The 12,337-nt window shown below is 44.8% G+C and overlaps 2 long non-coding RNA genes across 3 annotated transcripts in view; one reads left to right on the top strand and one right to left on the bottom strand.

The window, feature by feature from the left end:
- LOC133233535 (uncharacterized) overlaps nt 1-12,337 on the top strand; it is a 166,871-nt gene that overhangs the window by 45,083 nt on the left and 109,451 nt on the right. The window lies entirely within an intron of this gene.
- Nucleotides 1-12,337, bottom strand: part of LOC133233536 (uncharacterized) — a 71,510-nt gene that overhangs the window by 51,954 nt on the left and 7,219 nt on the right. Inside the window, exon 2 of the long non-coding RNA XR_009731747.1 lies at nt 9,700-9,849. This is a non-coding gene — a long non-coding RNA (uncharacterized LOC133233536). The remainder of the gene's footprint in view (nt 1-9,699; nt 9,850-12,337) is intronic.

Here is a 12,337-nt window from a genome sequence, read left to right as displayed (position 1 = left end):
TTCCATTGAATGTGAACATGAAAGAATATAGAAGCCAGGTCTCCTGTTGCCTTCTTGCTACCATGCAGAGCCTGCCAAACAGGTTCAGTAAATATTTCTGCAAATACCGGAGTGGGCACAGCCTAAAAATGGAGAGAAACTGAGTCTTGATGACATAATTTGAGTCTTGAGTCAAGTCACACCTGTAGCAGAATTCAGAGACAAGACGCTACACATACATAAAACAAAAATTTGAACCAGGTGTCTGAGAAGAGTGAGGGGAAAACAGCGTGTCATTAGAGAACAAGAGAATCATTGGCTTAGAGGTAAAAACTAAAAATATTTTTTGTGCTTGCAAGGTGTTTTCTAATGCAGTGCTAACCTTGTCCCACCTCTGCCTTTCCTGCATCTCTTATCTCCTCATCCGAAACTTAGCCTATTCTCTATACCAGATCCCGTACTCTGCATATTTCTTGCTCTTTCATAACTCTATGACTTTGCCAACCCTGCTCCCTATTTGAAATTGCCCTTTCCTGTCTTTTTGTTCTGAAAAATTCTCTAATCATCCCTGAAGGTCCACCTAGGGGAACTTCCCCCACCCTGAGTGCTTGTGTGATTCTTTATGTACTTCTATATTATAGCTCTTACCTCATCGTTTCTGTCTGTCTTTCCCATTATTCTGTGAGCTCCTTGAGAGGAGAGTCTAAGTCCTGCACACCTAAAATACCTTCAAAGCCTTTAGAACAGTATCCCATACACAGTAAGAGCTTAATAGATGCTTGTGGATGAGTGAATTAGAAATGGCAGGTAATGAATGAACTTTCCAGAGTCCCCGGTTTTGTCACCACTATTCTAGGAAGTGATCCCATCTTGATGCACAGATTACTAGGCACTTATTATTTTCTCATCATATTTTGTTTCTTTCGTGTTTTCCAACCTCCCTTTAGTTGGATGTGGCCATGAAGCTGATTTAATTCCAGTGAGGTGTAGGAGGAGGGATGTGTACCACTTCTAGGCCTGGACTTCAAAACTTCCATCCTGCATCCTCCGTGTTTCCCTTTGTGCTGCTGGGCAATGTCCAGAGGGACCTTGGGAGCCAAAGCCTGAAGGCAGCCAGGGCTCTGCCAGCCTAAGTCCTTAAATGACTGCATGAAATAGAGCCCTTCCCCAACCCCATCCACTGCCGCCCCAGATCACTTGCACTCAACTGTTGCACAAAAGAGAGAGAAACTTCCTCTGTGTCAAGCCACTGCACTTTGGGGGCCTGTTTGTTTTCACAGCGAAGGCTGCAGTAACTAATATAGGACTCAGTTCGAGGACAAGAATTTTCTCAGCTCAAACCAGATTCTGAATGTGTTGAATACTATATACAGGGCAAAAACATATTCTGGAAAACCCTCCTATGTCTCTGGCCTCTTTTTTTTTTTTTTCCCAGAAAAAGGTCACTCGTGGTAGGTAGCACAGCAATTGGGAAGTTTTGGAGGTTGGAGCAGTAGGCTGAGGATGAGAAGGGTAGAGTTTATTACTGGGTCTGTCCCCGCCTGGCTTTGGGTTCCCAGCTGAGGAAAGATGACAGCGTGGATTCTCAAACACCTCACCCTAGGGGAGTGAGTGAGTGAGTGAGTGAGTGAAAGTCGCTCAGTCGTGTCTGACTGTTTGCAACCCCGTGGACTGAATAGTCCATGGACTTCTCCAGACAAGAATACTGGAGTGGGTAGCCTTTCCCTTCTCCAGGGGGTCTTTCCAATCCAGGGATTGAGCCCAGGTGTCCTGCATTGTGGGCAGATTCTTTACCAGCTGAGCCACAAAGGAAGCCCCACCCTAGGGGAGTGCGACACAAACATGCGAAAACAATCACCCCAGCAGGTGATGGTGATTTCTGCAGCGGGAGAGGATAACGCCCACACCTCGTCTCTTTCAGGCTTCCTAGTCTTAATGCTTGATGCTTTCCAACCCTACACACGCTGCTTACTGATTCCAAGCCCAGCCAACAGAGAGGAGCGTTTTGACCTTTCTTTGGTGCAGGCAGACTGCAGATGCACCACTCAAAGCATCTCCTTCCTTGTCAATGTCAACTTTCTAAGCCATAGGAAGAATATTGAGTTTACATAGTTCAAAGACAAACAGAAAGTGCCAGAAGGTGCAGCAGTACCTAGTGGAACCCACCGGTCAATGCTTCCAAGCCGCACACCTGCTTGACCTAGAGTAGAATCTGGTTTTACAGAGCCTGTCCCCAACACACCTACATCCTGCATACAGGCTCCTTGAGTGTCTGTTGCCCACCCAGAGGAGGGATAGCTGTTCCTTATCTTCTTCTACCAGACTTTCTCATGTTCACTTCTGTGGGCGAGGAATCACAGCAGTTGTTTCTCAGGACCAAAGTTCTCTCAAAATGTCAGAGCTCCCTGATTCCCCATTCTGGGGATTAAAGCTTCTCCACCCTCCGCATCCAAATCAGTTACCACGTTAGACTCCTTTTGTGTCTCTACCACTGGATGCCCCTTTATCTGGCCCTCAGCCCTAAAGAATGCCACCACTGACATTTAAGTATCGAGCAGGCCTAAGAGTCACTTGAAGAATGTCTTCTGAATGAGTTTAGGCTTGTGGGTTTACCCGTTGGGGTTCTGATTTTGTAACTGTAAGGTCCATGGGGTCGCAAAGAGTTGAACACAACTGAGCGGCTGAACGATAACAACAAGGTGGGGCACAGATTCTTCAGTTTTAACTGGTCCCCCAGGTGATGCTAGAGGGTCTGAGAATCTGATGCTAGAGGGCCTGAGACCACACAGTTAGGAACGCCCTTCCTCTGAGTGGTGAGTCATCGTTTTAAAAAACACAAATGGGTTCATAATAACCCTTTTAAAATTCTTTGATGGTTTTCCATTGCTGTCAGGATCTGATCCAGATTCTTTAGGTGGCAAATCAGTGATCCATAGGAAGTGGCCCTTATTTATTTCTCTAGCCTCAGTTTTCACCACCTGTCATCCAGGTCTTGTACATTTCAGTCATTCTGCATTAGGATTTGCTGCTCTTTCTTTCACCACTTTGTGAATGTCACTCTCTGCCTGGACCACTTTTCCCCTTCCTCCGGTCTTTATCTGTTTCACCTGTAGTTAGAAGAAATCCCCCTTCCCCTTGGGAAATGATTCTTTCCTGACTAAGAAAATGCCCACTGCTATGTGCTGACAGGCTTCCCAGATGGCTCAAAAGTAAAGAATCCAGCTGCCAATGCAGGAGATGCGGGTTTGGTCCCTGGGTCGGGAAGATACCTGGAGAAAGGAACGGCAACCCATTCCACTGTTCTTGCCTGGAGAATCCCATGGACAGAGGAGCCTGGTGGGCTACAGTCCATGGGGCCGCAAAGAATCAGACACACCTGAGAGACTAACACTTTGGTGCTATTTCTAGGAGTATTGGACGTTGCAAGATTGTGTTACGATGCCAGTGCTGTTAACTGGGAGGCTCCATCCAAACACAGCAACACATGAAAATGCCTCACATCCCACATGGAACCTAGGTTATATCTTACTATTTGAGTTAAGTAGAATTGCACCTGGGAGAAGGCAATGGCACCCCACTCCAGGACTCTTGCCTGGAGAATCCCATGGACGGAGGAGCCTGGTGGGCTGCAGTCCATGGGGTTGCTGAGGGTCGGACATGACTGAGCGACTTCACTTTCACTTTTCACTTTCATGCATTGGAGAAGGAAATGGCAACCCACTCCAGTGTTCTCGCCTGGAGAATCCCAGGGGGAGCCTGGTGGGCTGCCGTCTATGGGGTTGCACAGAATCGCACACGACTGAAGTGACTCAGCAGCAGAATTGCACCTAGGGTTTCAGGGATGACTGGAGAAGAACCACCTGCCATCTTGACCTGCTTGCATCAAGACTGTTACCTGCAAAAACACAGTGTCAGTGGATCACTCTATGGTTGGGCCTCTTTGTTACAGAAATTTAACTTTCACCTTAACTAATAACAGATGGCGTCATGCCTCCTAGGCAACTTTGCTGGGATAAAGATCCTGACTCTGGAATGAGCCCCTCTTTGAGCCCCAAAATGTTTTCCACGAGGAAAGCTCTGTGGAAAAAGCAAGCAGGTAGGGCTTAACCTGACCATTCCAGGCATGGACCTAGTAACCTACACAATTAACACAGAAAGGCATGTCCCCTCTTTCTTACTCCCCTGCAGAAACAAACAAAGCAAGTAAAAAGGAAAGTAAGCAATGTTAAGAGTAGGAAGCATCTCCTCCTTTTGAGAATTCAGAATGTGGGTGCCCACCATCAGTTAATACCAGGGAAATAACAGGAAATTGTCTGGAGAGAAATGTGAAAAAGGGAGGCACCTGCTTTTGAGCTTTCTGAATAATGAGTCTGAGGAAAGTCAATATCTTTCTTTGCAGGCTGTTGCTGCCTCCTTGTGAATACCACTGGTGCATTTGCACCCAATAGTTCCTAGCCACCCAGGAAGCAACAGAGCCTTGCCATTCCCTAGCTTCCCAAGAGCCTGCAAAGCTGACATCACTGATCCCATTCTCTAAATGGGAAAATGGAGGCTCAGAGGTTGAGTGATTTATTTAAAGTGCAGTACAAGCAAGCATAGGAGCCAGCAGGAGATAAGAGCTTGTCTAACTCCCCAGTCAATTTTCAGTTCCCCAGATAACACAGAACCTAAATAAACTTACATCAACACCATATGGTATCAGCAAAGCGGGGGGATGTTAGATACTCATATTAAAATGGGTTATAAAGGAAAGATGGTTTGTGTGTGTGAATAGTCAGGGAGCAAACCATCCTTTTGATAATTCTCATCATTTTTAATTCAGTAACCCAGGATGACATGAGTTTTGATGGAGTGGACAACTTTACTAATACCTACTCAGTCCTAATTTTTCATATTAATTACAATAAACCATAATTGTTATGAATGCTCAATAGGTACCAACTTAAGCATGCATAGAATTCTGGCTTATTAAATATTCTTCTTGGCTAGAAACTCTAAGGTCCCTTGAAAGGGCCTGCCTTGAATTTTGAAATGAAAATCCATTCAGTGTTCTTTTGGAATAATCCACTTCAGAATTTTCTTCAATGCCAGGAGGGAATGTAGACTTAGTAAAACTGCATTGCAAGCCTGTTAACCTATAACAACAACCAGCTAGTCCAATGCATGGCCCCCTGGACACAGTGATGAATCTCACTAGGCTGCCATGAGGGTAAATACGATTCGTCTATAGAATTAGGCTTCGCTGTTAAGAGTCCCTGCTTTGGATATGTGGTATCCTGTGGACTACAAGTGGATTTCATGTCCCCAAACAGATGGGCTTTCCCTTTATGGCCACTCTTAAGTTTTCTAGACAAACTGCAGCTGCACTAATGTCCGTTTGTGTAAAGGAATGTTTAAGTTGAACCATTCCCCTTTACCTGATGAGTATTCAGAGTTTTGAGCCAAGGACAACTGAGATATGCCAACATCTGCAGAAAAGTACAAGTCCCTTCTTTGTGCTCTTTCGGATTGACTGAGACAGGCAGAAAGAGCTCCTCTGGATATCAACGAGGGTCTTTATTTGCAAACAACTGTAGCTCATGGAAGCAGGAAAGAAAGCTTAGTAAAGAATTTGTGGTGTCTCTAGGGATTTCTGGGAAGACAGAGAGTCAAGCTAGGAGGGTTTGCAGGAACAGTGGCCAGGCTGCACCACCAGACTGCTCCACGGGAGCTGGCCCCATGGCTCTCCCTGCCAACCCGGCCTGGGAAGCTATTACCAGGACCTCTCGCCCTGCTGCCTCTGCCTCCTGCAACAGAATGCTCTCTTCATGGCACTGTCCTCTTCATGACATTCTCTTTCAAACTGAAATCTCATGTGCCATGTCTGCTGCTGCTGCTAAGTCTCTGCAGTCGTGCCATGTCTAATTAGTGGCAACTAGGTCCCAGTCTTGGAAACTCATCTCTATCTGTAAAGGATGATGAGAAAGAAGTGTCTGATGTCTATCTGCAGAACGTGGAAGATTTCACAAACACTGAAAGGATGCTCAAAATGTAAATGGGGACCCACAACTTAAAATGTGTCTAGTCTGTTTACCATTTGCCTGTCCAACTGCCTATAAACTCTCTTACATACTAATTTTCTAAATATCTCTAATCACAAGTGCAAAATGCTTCTGTTTCACAGCATGTAAGTGTTCCTTGTATAACTGCTTACTCTCTCCTCAAAAGGGGGGCAAGGTAAAATCTTCTCAGTTTCCAGACTGAGTTCTAAGGTCTCCAGGGATATTCACCTTCTCCAATTCAGTCACAATCCCATCTTGATATTCTGTGGCCCAGAGACTAAAATATAAAGCTAATTACCACCCTGTGTTACCCACACTTCCTATAAAAATGGAAGGGAAACAGAGGAAGGGGAAAATGAAGACTAGGCAGTGTATATACGTGGCAAGGAAGAGAAATGAATGGCTGCTGTTGTCCTTGTTTCTGCGAGTGGTCATGCGGATGTGGCTGGTGGTAATGACATCCTTCCTCCACAACCAGACCGTGTTCTTTTTGCCTTCAGAACCAGCACGTGAGTGGGTTAGAGCTCTTTACCTGACAAGGTGAGCCTAATTTTCATTTCTAGACCATCAGGCCTCTTCTAGTGATCCTTCTGATGTGTGGTTGCCATTTAATTTTACCACTGGACAGGACAATGCACAGAAGTACCTAAAAAGATCTCCTGGGTTCCAGAAATACTCCTCGAACAAAATAGTATAAACTACCCTATTTTTTCTTTTTAATTGGAATCAATCACCCTAGTTGACCATCTAAAAACCCCTTTATTGCTGAAGTGGCATGAAAATTCCAAAATATCCTCTTCTTGACAAGGAGTTTTATTTCTAATTAGATGAAACTGTCCGCCTTCCTGGTGGGACCACTCTTTCCTCAAGTAGTAAGACTTTTAAATTGGCAGATCCCACAATTGGGGGATTAAAAGCAAAACTTTTTCAATGGGGTCATTAGATGTAATTAGAAGTACCCTTTTGCTTCTACTTTTTGGATTCAAATCCCATGCACTTTGGTTATGGAAGGGAAAATAGTGTCATAAATTTATCATGACAATTTACCACATCCTTCACACATCAGTCCAAACTCATAAGGTGCTGTCACTCAGCTGGCATCAGCTGGCACTGTTACTAAGACTTCCACCATTCTGTAAGTTCACGGTGATATGGGAACTCAGGGTTCTCTGAATCATCAGAAATGCACATCTATCCTCAATTTAAAATCTCAGGATCATATTCTTCTCTATTAAGGTCCTAACTCTGATATTGTTGCTGTTGTTCAGTCGCTAAGTCATGTCCGACTCTTTGTGACCCCATGGACTGCAGCATGCCAGGCTTCCCTATCCTTCACCATCTCCCAGAGTTTGCTCAAACTCATGTCCATTGAGTAGGTGATGTTATCTAACCATCTCATCCTCTGCTGCCCTCTTCTTTCACCCTCAGCCATTCCCAGCATCAGGGTCTTTTCCCATGAGTTGGTTCTTTGCATTAGGTAGCCACAGTCTTGGAGCTTCAGCGTTAAGTCCTCCCAATGAACAGTCAAGGTTGATTTATTTTAGGATTGATTGGTTTGATCCCCTTGCAGTCCAAGGGACCCTCAAGAATCTTCTCTAGCACCACAATTTGAAAGTATCAGTTCTTCGACCCTCAGCCTTCTTTATGATCCAACTTTCACATCCATACATGACCACTGGAAAAACCGTAGCTTTGCCTAGATGGGCCTTTGTCAGCAAAGTGATATCTTTGCTTTTTAATATGCTGTCTAGGTTTGCAATAGCTTTCCTTCCAAGGAGCAAGCGTCTTAATTTCATAGCTGCAGTCACTGTTAGCAGTGATTTTGGAATCCAAGAAAATAAAATCTGTCACTACTTCCACTTTTTCCCCTTCTATTTGCCATGAGGTGATGAGACCAGGTGCCATGATCTTAGTTTTTTGAAAGTTGACTTAAGAGACTCAAAAAGGCTATGATTTCAATTGACCTTGTAATTTGCCAATCCCATCAGGTTCAAATACAGGCTTTAGTGGCTTCTGAAAGATGACCATTTCTACACCATTTGCCTCAGAGTCTAGTCAACATTTCTTTCTTCATGTCACTCTTTCCTAAACTTAAATCTCACAGTGGAATATTTGGTCCTATGTCCTCGGCATACAGCTGTATCCTAGCTTGCAGAAGATACCCGGACACAGAGGGGATGGCAGGATTCAGAAGGGGGGAAATCTCCCTAATACATGAAAGCTACTCAAAGCATGAATTATGTCCTTTACCACCAGCAGCTGGTTCCCATTTTTAATTTGAGTGAGAATTTTGACTTTGAGTAATTTATTACACCACCCTGCCAGTTCCTGTGAAATCATGAACAGAATCAGAGAAGGGCCTTCAAGAGATAATCAGATTGAGCCCCAAACCTCTACCTCCCACATACTGACAGTAACAGAGTTATTTATACTCATTGGGCATGTGAGGTAAGTGAGTCACAAGAAAGACCCATGCCCTGAACACTACTATCCAAATTTCCATTGAGATGTTATCTCACTTTAACAGAATGTTTGACATCTTTAAGTGAGGATCATGGTTTCCAAACTTGGAAGAGTAAAATAATCTTGGTTATAATTTTTTAATGCTAGGGATATGTCCATACATAGGACAAGACTGAAAAAGTGAGTAGACACAGAGGAATGCTCAAAAAAGCCCTATATTTTTTGAAGGAAGCCATGGGAATTATATACAACATAAAAGAAAGCAGAAATTATAGTGGGTGGTTTTTGCTATGTGCTCAACATCTATTTCCCTTTCTTTGGATATTTACTGGGGGAATTACTCTCCCTTAAACATTAGTCCATGTAGGTGACTCACTGTCGGTCTATCCCCCAGCCGTGGGTGAATACACAGTGCATCTCTGACCAATGAGCATATTCCACCCCCTGGCTTTGGTAATGAGCATATGACCGAACTCAGTGCATTAAAACTCAGTCTTTGGCAAGGATGTGTGTGTCAGTCGCTCAGTTGTGTCTGACTGTTTGTCACCCCAGTCTCCTGCACTGCAGGCAGATTCTTTACCATCTGAACTACCAGGGAACTGTGTGAGAAACTCTGTTTCCCTTTGGCTTGGTGGCAGGATTTATGTCTGGAGCTGTCGGGGCCACCAGACAGAGAGCTGCCTGAGAATCAAATCAAGACAGAGAAAGCCAGAGCTGAGAGATGGAGAGAGTCTGGGTGCTGAGGACATGTTTAAATCTCTAGATCCAATCCAGCACCCCCCGCCCCGCAAGAATTCCAACTGTTTGAGCTACTGAAAAGTGAAAGTGAAAGTAGTTCAGTTGTGTCTGACTCCCTGTGACCCCTGAACTGTAGCCTACCAGGCTCCTTTGTCCATGAAGCTATCCAGGCAAGAATACTAGAGTGGTTGTCATGCCCTCCTCCAGGGAATCTTTCCAACCCAGGGGTCGAACCCGTGTCATCTGTGTTGTGGGCGGATTCTTTACTGACCAAGCCACCATGGAAGCGCAAGTATACTAGAATGAGTAGCCTATCCCTTCTCCACGGGATCTTCCCGACCCAGGAGTTAAACTGGGGTCTGCTGCACTGCAGGTGGATTCTTTACCAGCTGAGCTGTCAGCAAAGCCTTCCTTTTATTTTCTTTGATTTTTGACCCACTTCACTTTTTCTTGCTTCTGATAATCGGAGGAGTCTTACCTGAAGCACCTAAGCAGCTTCCGCATTTGCATGGCTTCCGAGCTGACCTTTGGGTGAGTCATTCAGCCTCTTGGAGTCTGAGGAAGATGGAGGGCCTTTGAGGCCACTTAATACAATCCCCATCCACTTGGCATTTCCAGATCCAACGGGCTGTTAGAAAAACAAGCACGAAGTAAATCACTCTCACTCACAGGTGCATCAACCTGGTTTACATTCCACACAGAAAGTCGATGTACCACTTTGTGGAAGTAATAAAGTGAAGTAAGGATGTGTGACGCCCAGGTGCATAGACTGCTTTGAAGCTCCTTTAAGTCCTTGGAATTTCAATTACAGAATAAGAGCAAACTATAAGAATTAGTGCATCTTCCAAAAAGAAAATCACACTCCCAACTTACCAGTCAGGTGGGTGACTATATAATTCCTTAAAATCTCAGCAAGTGGTTATATACAAAACCCAATACTTTGTCCGCATCATATGTATCTTGTCATACTATGACCACCTTGGTGTGTGGGGCTGTTTCTGGCGTGGGAGGGAAAATATCTCTAGTGGAGTGCCAAGGAAGACAGTACAGCTGAATGGAAGAAGGCTGACAGAGAAGAGTACATACTGAATGATTCTTTTTACACAAAATTCTAGAAAATGCCCACTGACCTGCAGTGACAGAAAACAATCAGTGTTTGCTGGGGACAAGGGCAGAGGGAGGGAAAGACTGCAGAGGGACACAAGGAAGCTTTTGGAAGTAAGAGAAATGTTCGGCATATGATTTCACATATATATATTCCCTGGTGGTTCAGATGGTGAAGAGTCTGCCTGCAGTGAGAGAGATCCCTGGGTTCGATCCCTGAGTTGGGAAGATCCCCTGGAGGAGGGAATGGCTACTCACTCCAGGATTCTTGCCTGGAGAATCCCATGGACAGAGGAGCCTGGAGGGCCACAGTCTATGGGGTCACAAAGTCAGACATGGCTAGTATCTAACACTTTCATTTTATCTAAATATAGATAGATATACATATCTCCAAGGAGATCAATACTAAAGAAAGTCAATCAGTCAAATCCTAAAGGAAATCAACCCTGAATTTTCATTGGAAGGACTGATGCTGAAGCTCCAATACTTTGACCACCTGATGCAAAGAGCTGACTCACTGGAAAAGATCCTGATGCTGGGAAAGATAGAAGGCAGGGAGAAAAGGGGACAACAGAGGATGAGATGGTTGGATGGCATCACCGACTCAATGGGCATGAGTTTGAGCAAGCTTCTGGAGATGCTGAAGGACAGAGAAGCCTGGTGTGCTGCAATCCATGGTGTTGCAGAGAGTCAGACATGACTGAGTGACTGAACTACAACAACGTCCAAACACATCAAAGTGTACATCTTAAATTTGTAAAGTTTATTGCATGTAAAATTTACCTCAAGATAGTAATCAAAAGAAAAATGTATAGTCAGCCCTCTGTACCTGAGTTCGGTATCCTTGGATTTGGAGGACAGATGGTATTACTGCATTTTATGTGAAAGACTTGAGCATCTGCAATCTTTGGGATCTTCGGAGGGTCCTGGACCAATCCCCCCTGGTTATCATGAGATGACATAGTACCAAACTAAGTAAATGAACCAGGAAACTAAGAGCAAATTGAGGAATTTAGTGGAAGCCTCCCTGATAGCTCAGTTGGTAAGAATCCGCCTGCAATGCAGGAGACTCCAGGTTGAATCCTGGGTTGGGAAGACCCACTGGAGAAGGGATAGGCTACCCACTCCAGCATTCTTAGGCTTCCCTTGTGGCTCAGCTGGTAAAGAATCTGCCTGCACTGTGGGAGACCTGGGTTCAATCCCAGGGTTGGGAAGATCCCCTTGGAGAAGGGAATGACTACCCACTTCAGTATTCTGGCCTGGAGAATTCCATGGACTGTATAGTCCATGGGGTCACAAAGCATCGGACAAGACTGCACAACTTTCACTTTCACTTCACTTTTCACCATCCTGAGTGAGCCCCTTATACCTAGTGAAACTGATCACAAAATTAGACAATGTTTCAAAGCTCAAGATATCTTAAAAGTCCTAGGCCCCAGATTTCTCCTCAACCTGTATAAAATGATACCTGAAATTCCCATCAGCATCGTCACTTCCACAGAGCCCCTGGAGACAGGAGCATTTAGACCGAGCATATGCATCATGGTACCTCATTAGCTAACGCCTTACTTTATTTACACCAGTGGCTCCCAACCTTTCCCCCCAGGAACCCTAAATTACACACTAGGGAGATTCCATGACTCTAAGGTTCCAAAGCGGATCGTATGTTTTTTTTCTCAAGTGATGAGTCTTGCATGGCAGGATAATGAGCAGAACTCCCAAAGTCTTAAACCTTGGACTGCACCTCCTCTGCCCAGTTCTCCTATTCCTAGTCCTTTCCTCCATCCTCTCACCCACTCAGACAGAAACAAAGATTGACATGAACCACGGTCACTGCTTTGGACCTCGGCATCATGTTGCCGGCATCATGAAACTCAACTTGCCCTCCGGTTGTTTCATGTCCATCCCATCCCCAGTCCACGCCCCTTATTCTACTTTGCTTTTTGGCTATGAGACTAATAACTCCCTCAAATGGTTGTTTATGGTCTCCGGTTTAAATGCTTAGAATGCCG

Source organism: Bos javanicus, chromosome 20 (genome assembly GCF_032452875.1).
Source record: "Bos javanicus breed banteng chromosome 20, ARS-OSU_banteng_1.0, whole genome shotgun sequence".
Lineage (NCBI taxonomy): Eukaryota > Metazoa > Chordata > Mammalia > Artiodactyla > Bovidae > Bos > Bos javanicus.
The sequence above is the reverse complement of the archived record's forward strand: the minus strand, read 5'-3'. Positions and strand labels throughout refer to the sequence as shown.